Source organism: Ranitomeya imitator, chromosome 8 (assembly GCF_032444005.1).
Source record: "Ranitomeya imitator isolate aRanImi1 chromosome 8, aRanImi1.pri, whole genome shotgun sequence".
Lineage (NCBI taxonomy): Eukaryota > Metazoa > Chordata > Amphibia > Anura > Dendrobatidae > Ranitomeya > Ranitomeya imitator.
In genome coordinates this window covers 186547217-186560872 of record NC_091289.1, presented here as the reverse complement: position 1 = coordinate 186560872, position 13656 = coordinate 186547217, and the positions used below count along the sequence as shown (strand labels likewise).

The following is a 13656-nucleotide window of genomic DNA, read 5'->3' as shown; positions in this document are numbered from 1 at the left end:
TCTATTTGCCACAGTGGAGGGCTTCCTGCCCTGGAGGACCTGCCACAGCCATGCATTACACAGACTGTCCACTGATTTTTATTAAGAATTATGCAATGCTTATTTTCACCTGTGGAGGCACTGTAAGAAAAATGATTTTTTCCCCCCCCAGAGTTGATTGCCGGTGATCCAAGCAGGAAAAGACTGTCTGATAAGCTGTGGGACCAGTCTAAAAAAAAAAAAAACTAGAGCAAACAATAATAAAGGCATTTCTACGTAGGGCCACTTATAATTTCACTAATATTCTGTACATTTTGTCTTTGTGCACAAGGTCAACGTTGAAAACCGCCTACAAACCTATAAAAAAAAATGGGCATAATTCCTATGTAAAAACTACTTGTGCACATGTTCAGGGTTTTCAACATCTTTTGAACGTCACTTCAGGTCTCTAAAAACATCAAAGGGTAAAAGAAGTGACCTGTCCATTGTTCTGATGTTTTCCGCTCAGAAGACGCCCTGTACTTTACATTAAAAGTCAATGGGAAGGTTCAACAGAGGCCATGAAGATGATCAGAGATTTTTGGGAGCCTTTCTTTTTTTGAGCATTTTGAAAATTTTTCCTTGAAATCCGCTAGAGGTTCCTTTGCTATTCATTGAAGAGATTTAAAAAGAACAAAAAAAACACAACAGTAAAAAAATATTTCACAAAAGTCTTCCCAAAAAAAAAGCTGGCTGAAAAATAAATCCCAAAAACTTTCAAGAAACAACTGAAAACACCACAACAAGGAAAAAAAAGCCCTAAAGTTTCCTGGAAAGTTTTTTGATTTAAAAACCTTCATGGGCTCACCTAAATGTAAAAGATGTTGTGTGAATGTCGCCAAAACCTTAAATATTGCAGATAAGCAAACCCTTAAGTATATATACACCTTGTGTTATAGTTTTTCTGTGCGTCAGAAGACAAACGCAACAGGTAATCAAAATGTTATTAAAAATCTCAAATCTTTCAAAATGTTTCGCCCCGTTGAATTTTGTAGTCTTCACCCCCCAAAAAACAGATTGCAATGTTTGTTTTTTCTAGCTCTAGTATATTTTAGAAGCAAAAAGTAGTAAAAATAAAAAAAGTTATTTTTCCTTTAAAATAAAAAAAAATGTGCAAATGCCGATTTTACACCAGAAATCTGATTTTGAGCACAAGCCAAGCTCTGGAGTCCTTGGAGCGTGGACAAAATTTGTAGACTTTCGTCAAATTGTAACCAACGTATTTCCCTGCCATCTTCCAGCAGTGACATTGTAATGGCCAAAGGAAAAATAATATTTAGACTTTTTTTTAATTTGCAAAAGTTTTGTCAGTTTCACTTAATAGATTTTTGGCCATTTTTTGGGTCTCTACCGGTGCCGACAGTGAGAGGTTTCTCTGCTCTGACGCTTCGAGCAGTAGGTGAGCCACAGTAACTGTTCCACGACGTTACCCTCTCTCCTGCGCGGCGGCATCGGCAGCGACAACTTCACCTCTCGCCGTCTCTCTTGGTGGGATCCTGAACATCCCGTGTGCCAAGAAGGACGCTGAAGCAAATCAAACACAGTGACTTCTCTAAGCCTCTGGATGACACTGGAAATGCTCGTGCCAAATTTTTTTTTTTTGCAATTTTCAGTGCCAAGTGCCGAATCTTTCACATCCTGACTGACCGACCGACCGAGAGAAGTTGGTCACCATTTTGAAATGGACGTTTCTTTCTCCTCGATCTCTCTGCACAGACTTTGGCAGCCATCTTACAGCTTGGCAACCATTTTGAGGATTTATCTGGCAGCCTCACACAGCTGCACATTCAGCTCCGAGCGCTCGGTGTATCGGTTCCGCAGTTATAAATAAAACGCAAAAAATGAAAAAGAAAAAAAAAAGTAAATGGTTAACAGTCCTGTAGTAGTCAAGAAGCTGGCAGGGCGATAAGGATATTTTTGCAACGCTTATTTGTTTTCTTAACAATTGGTCTTCCTATGTTTTAGGTTTTGCAAAAAAAAAAAAATCATATCCTCAGGATGGTTAACCCTTTAGGGCCAGATTTCAAGCATCAGTATTTTTGGAAAGCCCAAAATATGTATATATTTGCATACAATGTAAAAATTTTCTCAGTTTTCAGTTTTTGCTCTTGATGAAACTTTGGTGTGTTTTTTTTTGGTGAGAGGTCATCGCAGTCGGAAGCATTTAATGCAATCAGCAATGTTTTGGGGACCAAGAGGAACCCTTAAATCACATGCTTCAATCGACTGGTCTTTGCAAAATTCGCCTTGGAGCAAAATCTAAAAAAAAAAATGAATTAAAACATTTGGGATAAAAGAGCTAAAAGGAAAAATAAAATAAGAGAAGACTTATACCGAGGCTCTAAATAATAGGTCTTGATCTTCTCTAAAGTATAACACCCCTTCGAAATGGGAGTCAAAAAGTCAAGAAAGCCTGATCATTAGATATGAACGAATAAGATCAATGCAAATCCGATTTGTGAAGAATTTTTAGGAAATTTGCTTGATGCAAAAAATTAAAACAAATTTGTGATTTGCACGGGTGTCAGCCTATGTTTTACACATTGCAGAACATTATATCAGCCAGAGAAGGCTATCCTGACCACAAATCATGGTTGGGCAGCTTTTTCCCTCAACGCCTAGCAGCTATCACATCGCACTGTCTAAAAGCCATTACAGGGAATGCAGCAGCCATTTTCTGGTGAAACTGGATAGCGAGAGAACGGCAAATCTCACAACTTGGCAATAGAGATAGGGATATACTGTACAGATAGAAAATTAGTGTCTGACGAAAATAGAGTCATATTTTCTTTTTCGGGAAAGTTTGGAGACTTTCGAGTACTTTTCATTTGTGACAAATCGAATGTCCTGGGAAAATTCAATGAAATTAAATTAAGAAAGGTTTTCTCATTTCTACCAGTGATTGGCCATTCAGAATTAGGGAAGCAAAAAGGGGAAATTACCAGGAAAGTGGAAACAATCAAAAAATATTTTAATGGAGCTTTTTCTTGACCCCAAGGATATTTTTGTTCAAAAACGCTTTTTCTTTTTTTCCACAAAGACACCTACACGTTATGAACTGCTATGAATGTACAGTATTTCTTATTCCATGTATTCTAAAGGGCGCACTGCTAATACAATACACCAAGAGAAGGAAAAAAAAAAACCTGCACGTTGGTTTCCCCTTAAGTAAAACTCCATTGTACAGGGGAGGGCTATGCGCCTCGAGTCAACAAATTAGTTAAATCCATACAGCAGGAAATAAAATATGATGAAATCAACCTGGCAAGCACACTGTGTTCAGCAAACAATATTTGTCTTCAATGTATTAGGGGCGGCACATAAACGGAACAATTGAAGCAGACTTACAAAATAGAGAATACATTGTTCGTGCTTAACGAGGCTGTAACAAAACGTTCAACAGGACACATTTATATATTTAAAAAAAAGTGTTAATAGCTTATTGTTTTCTACGCTATGGACAAAGATCAATGTAATTTAAGGGCAAAACTATAAAATGTTAAGTTCCCATCCGACCAACTCTTGGGAGGTCCCACCATGTGTTAGACAATGGGCAATAATGTCCTCTCCAAGTTGAATTTGAACCTCAATGAACAATATGGAACGATTGAGAGATCATTCAATCAGCTTTTGAAACACTCAAGCCAAATCATGGATGTTTGAAGCATGAAAAATAAGGAAAAATGAAAAAAAGCATATCCAACTTAAACGATTCAATAAGAAAAAAAAACAAATTGGCTTTACTGAATATTCCACAAAGATATGAATAAGACAAGTGCAAAAAAATGCAACGTGTTTCGGACGAATAATGACCCTTCCTCATTGCATGAAAAACAATTTTATAAAAATGCATAAGTGGAACTAACTTTTATAGAAACAATAGTGATGACCCCTATAAGGGCCAAGACTTCCAATGACCATAACTGACCATTTAAAGTAGTATCTGAGATGGTCCCAAAACACAACGCAGTGGGAGAAGTGGCTCCACCAGTAAAACTTCGAAAGAGAGGAGGTTGCTACTTAGCACTATTATCTCCAAATCCGCGCTGACTACAATCTACTTGTGCAAAATAATATACCTAGAATGATCCAAATTGGTCAAGAACTTTGTAACAAGTGATCCTAGAATTGTCTGATTCTGGGCCAGGACATTGTCCATGGAGGGTTAAACGTAAGTTGTCACAAAGTATCACCCTCTTAAACCGATATTACCCCTCCATATGGCTTATAAATTCTTTTATAACTGTATATCTATTAGTGCCCCTTAGTCCAACATACCTTAGAAAAAGCAAATGTCAAAACTTCTCAAACTCTCCCAGAATTCCAGCACATGCGCAAGTTTGTCTTGCTTTGTTCTGGACAGAAGACAGAAGAATCAATCTTTTTGTGCACACGCCAGTCCAGATGTCACTTCATGTCGGTCATGAGCTTCATGCTATATCTAGACCTTTCATAGAGGTGCCCACCAATTAGGTGTAGATGTTGTAGTGGAAGTGAAAACGACGCATGCGCAAATTAGTTTATTTGTCTACCCGGAACAGGGCAAAGAAAACTAGAAATACTATAGAGGGAGATTTCGAGCGGCATTGGGGATCTCATCAACTGCAAACAAAGAAAGGGGGCTGGTTTAGCCTAGATGTTATATGAGGCTTGCATGAACCAGACACTTTAAGTAGAGAGTCAATGCAGACTGCAAGTTGGGAAAGGATTGGAAGAGCAAAACCTGGTGACAGGTTGCTTTTAACCACCACTAGTAACAAATTGGACATCATAGTCAGAAGAATAAAAGGAACAAGGCGAAGAGGAAGACCAGAAACCCAATGGCTTGATACAATCAAGATAAAGGAGGAAAAGACCCTGGTGGACCTATGTAGGCTGCACAAGATCCATCTTTCTACAGAGCTTTCATACATCAAGACACTATGGCTGAAGACCAAGCCGAAGACAGTTAAAAAAAAAAAAAAAAAATGATAAATTGATAATCTAGAGCCATTTCACAAAAATATTATTGTACGACGCATCAGTACAAAACTATTTTCCATTTTTTTAATTGAATATAGGTATAATTCTACCCATCAATGAAAATAATACTGTCCATCTCTCACATATCCCAACATACTGCACCAAGTCTAACCGAAAAAAAAACATTCCCAAGTATGAGTTTTCCAAGTAGTAAACTTCTAGTTACCACGAAGTCATGACCTTGAGGTCTAATATAACTGGAGCAGCAAATCACGGTCTCCGCTTACAGAGCAGACGATTTATTAAGGGAATGAATTGATTGTGGCTAATTTGAAGTGTGATAATAAATAAATGAATGAAGCCGTAAATGACAGGATGACATCTGATATATTCTATAGTGAAAAAAAAACACATCAGTCAACGCAAAAAAATTGTAAAAAACTTTGGGGGATTTTTTTTTATAGTAGCGGAGAGTATTTGCAGCTGTATGACGTAAACTGCGGTACTAGAGGGTAAAGCCCGCTGATAAATTGTTCTATCGATCCTGTTCAGTTTCACTTACCATAATTATAGCACAGTAATGGATGACACGAATGATATATTTTTACTTTAGAGAAAAGCCAAGAGTTTTTCTGTCGCTTTATGAGATTAGACCTAATCCTTTCAATTAATATAGCATGATTGATATCTAAGAGCGCAGTGGAGGAGCATGCATGCGTCGCGCTTTCCTATTAAATATTATTCGTTCAGTATTGATCTACCATCGGGTAGTGGTGGTGGGGGGGTGAAGGGCGCTGGTTTCCAAGTTGTGGTGCAATTTTGTTGATTTGATAGATTGATATCTTCCACCAATTTTCTAAAATGATGAAAATTAGCTTTTTGGTTTCCTCTAATAAATGTAATGCTTTATTGTTATTATTATTGAATGGGTGTAGATCTCATGATCCCATTATCACTCGAGGAAATTGTTTCCTTTGATAAATTGCTTGATTTAATCCCCTCTAATTACATACCAAACCATATACCGGCCCTTTTCATAGAGGCTTTGTGAAAAGAAAGAGCAGCCGCCGCCGCCGCTGCTGGTGGGGGGGTATGCAATATCCTATAATTGACGGACAAGACAAAAAAAAAGAAAAACTCTTTAAGACTCATCAAAAGCAAAATGATAGATTTTCATTTTTTATAATAAAGATTGATAGAAATATATTTGTAAACAAAAACTGTAAACACAATAGTAACATCTTATTCACTGGTGCAAATTTAAAGAGACAGTATGCAGACCCGCGTAGTCAAAAAGTGCAACTGTTTGCCCTAGAATCCAGCTTTCCATCAAATAAGATAAATGTATTTACTATAAGTATTTGATCAGGGATGCGAATGCCTATTGAAACCATTCGTTAATAGGATATTTCGGTCTTGCTTTGGATCATTTATACGTTTTGCATTACAATTAAAGGACATATTTTTGTTTTTTCTGATACATTTTTTTCTCAGAATTGGGAAATTGGCCACAATTCATAAAAAAAATGACCAACAGCAAAAGGAAAAGAAAACGGTTCCATTATCTTCTAGATGCATGAAATGACAAGTCACCCCCCCCCCCCCCCCCCCAAGCAAGCCCTGCTATAATAAAACTTGGGGTGGACCCAAATCTATGAGCACTAACTTTTATATTCGGTTCATATTCAGAATGCAAACCCCATAGTAATTTTTTTTTAATTTTCACCTTGTTCTCTCTGCAGCAACAAAATACAAATACATTTTACCATTTTGATATGTCAGATAGTGAGAGAATAAAAAAAAAATATTAGGTACATTCTCAGATTTCAGAGACCAATGGTATCACATGGAACTTTTTCAAAAACGTTCATTTTTGTCTTCCCAAAAAAACAAACAAAAAACAAATACCTGTGACGTACTAACAATAGCTACGTAGGATCAGGTCCTATAATTACGTCTAATGATGGTCCAAAATAAGACACTGAGGGCAAGAAAATTTGGGCTTCTATCAAAAGAGCTTTAAGGGAATTAAAAAAACAAACAAAAAAAAGTTAAATCCTTAAACAAGGTGTTTGGCTTTAAAAAAAAAAAAAAAAAAAGCTGCAAGAATTGTGCTCAGTGCGTGGGAATTCTGGTTGCCGAATACTTGTCGACATCACTAGCCATGGCGGGCGGTGCCTGTTCTAAATTGCACACTAAATCTCTTTTTCTTTAGTATGATAGCAACAATTGTGGGAAAAAAAACAGGAGAATACAATAATAGTTATACTTTTTTGTCCAAAATTCTTGGGAAAAGAAATGTTTTAAATATTACAAATTTGTGGTAAGTTTCAAAAAGTAACCAACTTTATATAAACTTATTTAATACATTTTTGGAGGATGACATGAGCCTCTATAGCAAGTAGATTAAAATCGGTGGGGAAAAACCACAACTCTTCTGTAAACTTATCTGTCAATAGTCGTGATAATTTTTTTATACTGGAAAACAGACCCACCGCGCAGGGAACACACTGAGAACCCTATATTGATCACGGTATTGATTTTACTATGCGAGAGCCTCAAGTAGGGAAGAAACGGTGAAAGCTAGAATTTCTTTTTTATTTTCTCTACTTCTCTGACTTATTGGCTGCCAAACAGTGTGGCCTTCTCCATCTCCAGGCCTGGAAGGCGGCTTGTGTTGCAGCTATGCAGGATGTCTGCCTAAGATAATACAAGCTGAAGGCAGACGATCTGCACCAGGAGCTGATAAGTCATTGACTTCCAGAATGACCAGCTTAGGTCCCACTCCTTCATAAAAAGACAAGAAAGCTCCACTGTACCTTTTGCGGACGACTGAAATTCTGACATAATGTAACTCTTTCCTCATCAGTAATTATTGCTATGTATATAGCCAATAACAGGTGCGTAACAACCGTGGCTGCAGAGGTCGCAACCACGACCAGGCCCAGTGGGTGAGGGGCCGCCGATGCCAGCAGAAACTTCAACTGGATGTGCGTCCTGAGACACACATTCAGCTGAATTGTATTGCAGTGCAGAGACCCGTCGGGTCTGTGCACGGCAATACACTCTGCCGGCCAATCAGATGCCAGCAGCTGATGTCAGCACGCACGTGGCTAGGTGCGCATGGCAGTGACAACATGAGTTTAAGTCACTTGCACGCTGAAGTCAGCTGCCGACTTCAGAAGAGGATGTCGGGAGGTGGGGGAGCGGAGGGAAGGTGAGTATAATGTTTTTTTTTTTTTTTTTTATTAAAGAACATCGGCAGAACAGGGGACATACACCAGGATGGGGAATATATATACCAGGAAGGGAGCCAGCATAAGGGACATATATACCAGAATGGGAGATACATACAGTACAGACCAAAAGTTTGGACACCTTCTCATTTAAAGATTTTTCTGTATTTTCATGACTATGAAAATTGTACATTCACACTGAAGGCATCAAAACTATGAATTATCACATGTGGAATTATATACTTAACAAAAAAGTGTGAAACAACTGAAATTATGTCATATTCTAGGTTCTTCAAAGTAGCCACCCTTTGCTTTGATGACTGCTTTGCACACTCTTGGCATTCTCTTGATGAGCTTCAAGAGGTAGTCACCGGGAATGGTCTTCCAACAGTCTTGAAGGAGTTCCCAGAGATGCTTAGCACTTGTTGGCCCTTTTGCCTTCACTCTGCGGTCCAGCTCACCCCAAACCATCTCGATTGGGTTCAGGTCTGGTGACTGTGGAGGCCAGGTCATCTGGCGTAGCTCCCCATCACCCTCCTTCTTGGTCAAATAGCCCTTACACAGCCTGGAGGTGTGTTTGGGGTCATTGTCCTGTTGAAAAATAAATGACGGTCCAACTAAACGCAAACCGGATGGAATAGCATGCCGCTGCAAGATGCTGTGTTAGCCATGCTGGTTCAGTATGCCTTCAATTTTGAATAAATCCCCAGCAGTGTCACCAGCAAAGCCCCCCACACTATCACACCTCTTCCTCCATGCTTCACGGTGGGAACCAGGCATGTAGAGTCCATCCGTTTACCTTTTCTGTGTTGCACGAAGACACGGTGGTTGGAACCAAAGATCTCAAATTTGGACTCATCAGACCAAAGCACAGATTTCCACTGGTCTAATGTCCATTCCTTGTGTTCTTTAGCCCAAACAAGTCTCTTCTGCTTGTTGCCTGTCCTTAGCAGTGGTTTCTTAGTAGCTATTTTACCATGAAGGCCTGCTGCACAAAGTCTCCTCTTAACAGTTGCTGTAGAGATGTGTCTGCTGATAGATCTCTGTGTGGCATTGACCTGGTCTCTAATCTGAGCTGCTGTTAACCTGCGATTTCTGAGGCTGGTGACTCGGATAAACTTATCCTCAGAAGCAGAGGTGACTCTTGGTCTTCCTTTCCTGGGGCGGTCCTCATGTGAGCCAGTTTCTTTGAGGTGCTTGATGGTTTCTGCCACTGCACTTGGGGACACTTTCAAAGTTTGCCCAATTTTTAAGACTGACTGACCTTCATTTTTTAAAGTAATGATGGCCACTCGTTTTTCTTTACTTAGCTGCTTTTTTCTTGCCATAATACAAATTCTAACAGTCTATTCAGTAGGACTATCAGCTGTGTATCCACCAGACTTCTCCACAACACAACTGATGGTCCCAACACCATTAATAAGGCAAGAAATACCACTTATTAAACCTGACATCGCACACCTGTGAAGTGAAAACCATTCCCGGTGACTACCTCTTGAAGCTCATCAAGAGAATGCCAAGAGTGTGCAAAGCAGTCAAAGCAAAAGGTGGCTACTTTGAAGAACCTAGAATATAAAAGACATAATTTCAGTTGTTTCACACTTTTTTAAGTATATAATTCCACATGTGTTAATTCATAGTTTTGATGCCTTCAGTGTGAATGTACAATTTTCATAGTCATGAAAATACAGAAAAATAATTAAATGAGGTGTGTCTAAACTATATCAGGATGGGGCAAATATATACCTGGATGGGGGATTATATATATCAGGATGGGGCCCAGGATAAAGGACATATATACCTTGGTGGGGGACATATAACCAGAATGGTGTATTTATTATTATATAAAAATAGTCTGAAGTTATGCCACTGGCCAGTAGCATTAAGCAAAATTAAATTAACATCCAATATTTTTTTACGGTATATATATTTTTTGTAACTAATTTGAAAAAACTAAATGAGAAGAAAAATATAAAATATGAATGAATAAAGAACAAAATGTATATCGTGTTTGTAAATTATTCATCTGGGATCCATATTGAATACTTGTTATTGTTTTAGATAAACATGAACATAGATAAAAATATACACAGACAGTTAATAGAAAGATAATTATTAGATATATAATAGATATAGAGATGATAGATACAGACTGATAGATAAGTAGATATAGATAGATAGATAGATAGATAGATAGATAGATAGATAGATAGATAGATAGATAAACAAGTTAAGTAGGTAGATAATAATAAGACAGACAGAATCTCTACACACATTTTGTTTGACTTGTTTTTTTTATTTACTTTTCACTTTATAATACATATATTTCTTGTTGGATTTCTTATTCTTCAATTGCTCTAGTGGCAGATTTTTTTTTTATTGCACAGTAATAATGAAAGGGAAATACACATGTATCAGTTTGATAGCTCCATGGTGTCCGGAGTATAAAGAGCCGATGTGAAAGGTTTTTGTCCAAACATGGAAACATCAGAGCTGCAGTACACAGCGTTACACAACCGAGGCCGAGTCTGTATATCCTTTCCTGACGAAGATGGAAGAACACGGAATATATCCAGGATGATCGGCTCCAGTTACAAGATATTGATTGATAATCCTGTAAAAAGTCAAATAGTGGTTCTTGAGATAAGGTGGAACTAGAAAAGCTGTCGTGCCTTATCGGCCAAAGCATTCTGGGATCATTTGTTCCAAAGCCTATTAGTGGTGTCCTAATGATGATAGGGAAACTTGCATTAGAAACTTATGGGGAATCCGTTTGTTTTGCTCCAAATCCTTAATAAGGTCTAAGAAACATGGAATGGAGCACTACATACACCAGAAGTTCTGAACCCAAAGCAGCCGCAATGGGCAAAGGATACAAAAGGCCAAAGATGTTCTGCAGCCAACGCGGGATTTACAATGGCAACAGCAACTGATTCAAGAACAGACTACAATGTATCTATTCCATATAGGAAATCTGCAGAAATTTGCTTTTCATGACCTTGGCAGATTCTGCAATTGTAACATTGTTCTCAGGACATTGAAGTTACATCAGCCATCATAAACTTATAAAAAATTGTCAGTGGGTTTATTTTATTTGCAGCCAACCAACTGGACAAAGAATCCATTCTGCTTTTATATATACACAATATATACATATTGTTGTTGTTTTTTTAAGTCACAAGTCATTTTTTTTAAGCCCCTTCTCATGCCCACACACGGCCAAGTCAATGATGCACAGTCTAGAAATCTCCCATTGCAGATGCCCAACTCTGGCCATGGCTGGTTCAACTCTACTGATCCGGTGGAGAGACAAAAGAGGACGTGAGTGGGTGCAGGGGGTGTCTGGCCTGCTCGAGCTTCGCAGTCTGTCTGGCTGCACACATAAAGCTGGCATGGAAGGAGCACAGGGATCCATTATTGGTTCTCATAGTGCATCACACACACAAACAACACATGCGGAAGGTTACGACGGGCTACAGAGAATGGCATACTTGGCTGTATGTTAAGCCAGGTGGCCTGGGCATATTGGCAACCAGCTGGCGCAATGCCCACTGCATATGGCTCTCAGTGCTTTGTGATTCCCATTAAACCTTCTAAGACTCTTAACCCCTTCTATGCCAGATGGGAAAAAAAGGAAAAAACAGCTGGGTCCTCGAAGGGAAAAGCAGGCTATCAATGTGGGGTAAAGGTGGCATGCGGGCATTCAGAAATATCGTCTCCTATTATTACGAGTGCGTATGAGAATTTAAATGGAATTTCATGTTTTAAATATTTTACAGTGAAAATGTCCTGCTGAGCTGTGTATCTAAGCCCATCATGTATGATATCGTCTGCTGAGTAATTGTATCTCATCCTGTGTGATGCTGTCTGCTGAGATGATGCATCAAATTCTATCATGGTCAATACTGTCTGCTGAACCATTGAGTCTTAAGCCCATAACCAATGATACTGTTTGCTGAGCAGCAGCATGTAGGCCTATATAATTAATACTGACGGCTGAGCTACTGTATCTAAGCCTATATATGTGATACTGTCTGCTGAGCATTCCTTATGTGGTATGAACCTATCAGACTATCTGCCAAGATGGAATATAAAGAACCAGCATTTGGGATGCTATTTTCTTAGTTGGGGTACCTAAGCTTATCAAGTGTGATACTTTCTGCTGAAATGATGCATCCAAGCCTATCATTTACACAATGGATGCTGAACCACTGCATCTAATCCTATCATTTGTGATACTGTCTACTGAATTGATGCATCTAATCCTATCGTGTGTAATACGGTTTGCTGAGCTCTGTATCTAAGCCTATCAAATGTGATACTGTGCGTTGAGCCTAGAATTTATACAATGGATGTCGAACCTCTGGATCTAATACGATCGTGTGTAATAGATACAGAGCTCAGCAGAAACTAAACCTAAAATGTGTGATACTGTCTGCTGAGCTGTGTATCTAAGCATATCATGTGTGGTACTGTCTGCTGAGCTTTGTGGTACAGTAGTACTGACTCTGACCGCCGGAATGAAATGTTTTCTAATCCTAAAACTATTTCTAAGTACAGTATATATAATTTAGCGTCTAGGACTGTATCTACATCAGATGACATAAGTCTGTATCTAACCCAGTATCTAAGCCTGTATCTAACCAGGATGTCGTAGAGAGCCCCTTTCTTTACTATGAAGCAGTGACCGCCATCCTAGTCTCCATATTGCCTGAGCGTAGATACGCACAGATGTATCACCATGTATATCTATACACCCAGTGAAAATGGCGGACACCACACCGTATATCCTCCGCTAGTGTCACCGCAGAAATACAAAAGCGGGAAGAGACCATCGGGATTAACCCCAGCAACACACTGACCGTTTTCATCTAGGGTTGGCTTGTGAGGCAGAGAATAAGATCGGCTTCCGGAATAATTCACAAAGCAGAAAGATACGTAGTGGACCGACACAGTCACTTGTAGCAGAGTTTTTAGAGAGAAACCTACAGATCCAAAGTCCAACAAGTAATGGGACGATACAGCGAGAACATTGACGGGCCTAGTACTAGCACCGATGATACCCAGCACAATACAAAAAAATATTTAAAAAATACATAAAAAAAAAATAAGATGGGAAAAAAGCATTTTCTCAGGCTGAGAAAAACTACCGTATATATATTCGTGTACGTGATAAAAAATATCAAAATGAGTTTCCTTATATCCAAAGAAAATTAAACAAAAATTACACAAAAATTAAAATTAAACATAAACTAATCAAAATTAAAACATGAATATATAAAAATAAAAAAAATTGTATAGAGATAAAAAAAATCAAAGCATAACACATAATAAAAAGTAATATAAACTATATTAAAAAGAAGCATATAAAATGGGTAAATAGAAAAAGTAAAAAATAAAATGTTGAAATGTACCAACTGGCCACAGGGGAACAAAAAAT

The 13656-nt window shown here is 38.4% G+C and overlaps 1 protein-coding gene across 29 annotated transcripts in view; it reads right to left on the bottom strand.

The window, feature by feature from the left end:
- Positions 1 to 13656, bottom strand: part of NFIA (nuclear factor I A) — a 500144-nt gene that overhangs the window by 191959 nt on the left and 294529 nt on the right. The gene's annotated exons all lie outside the window — the stretch shown is intronic.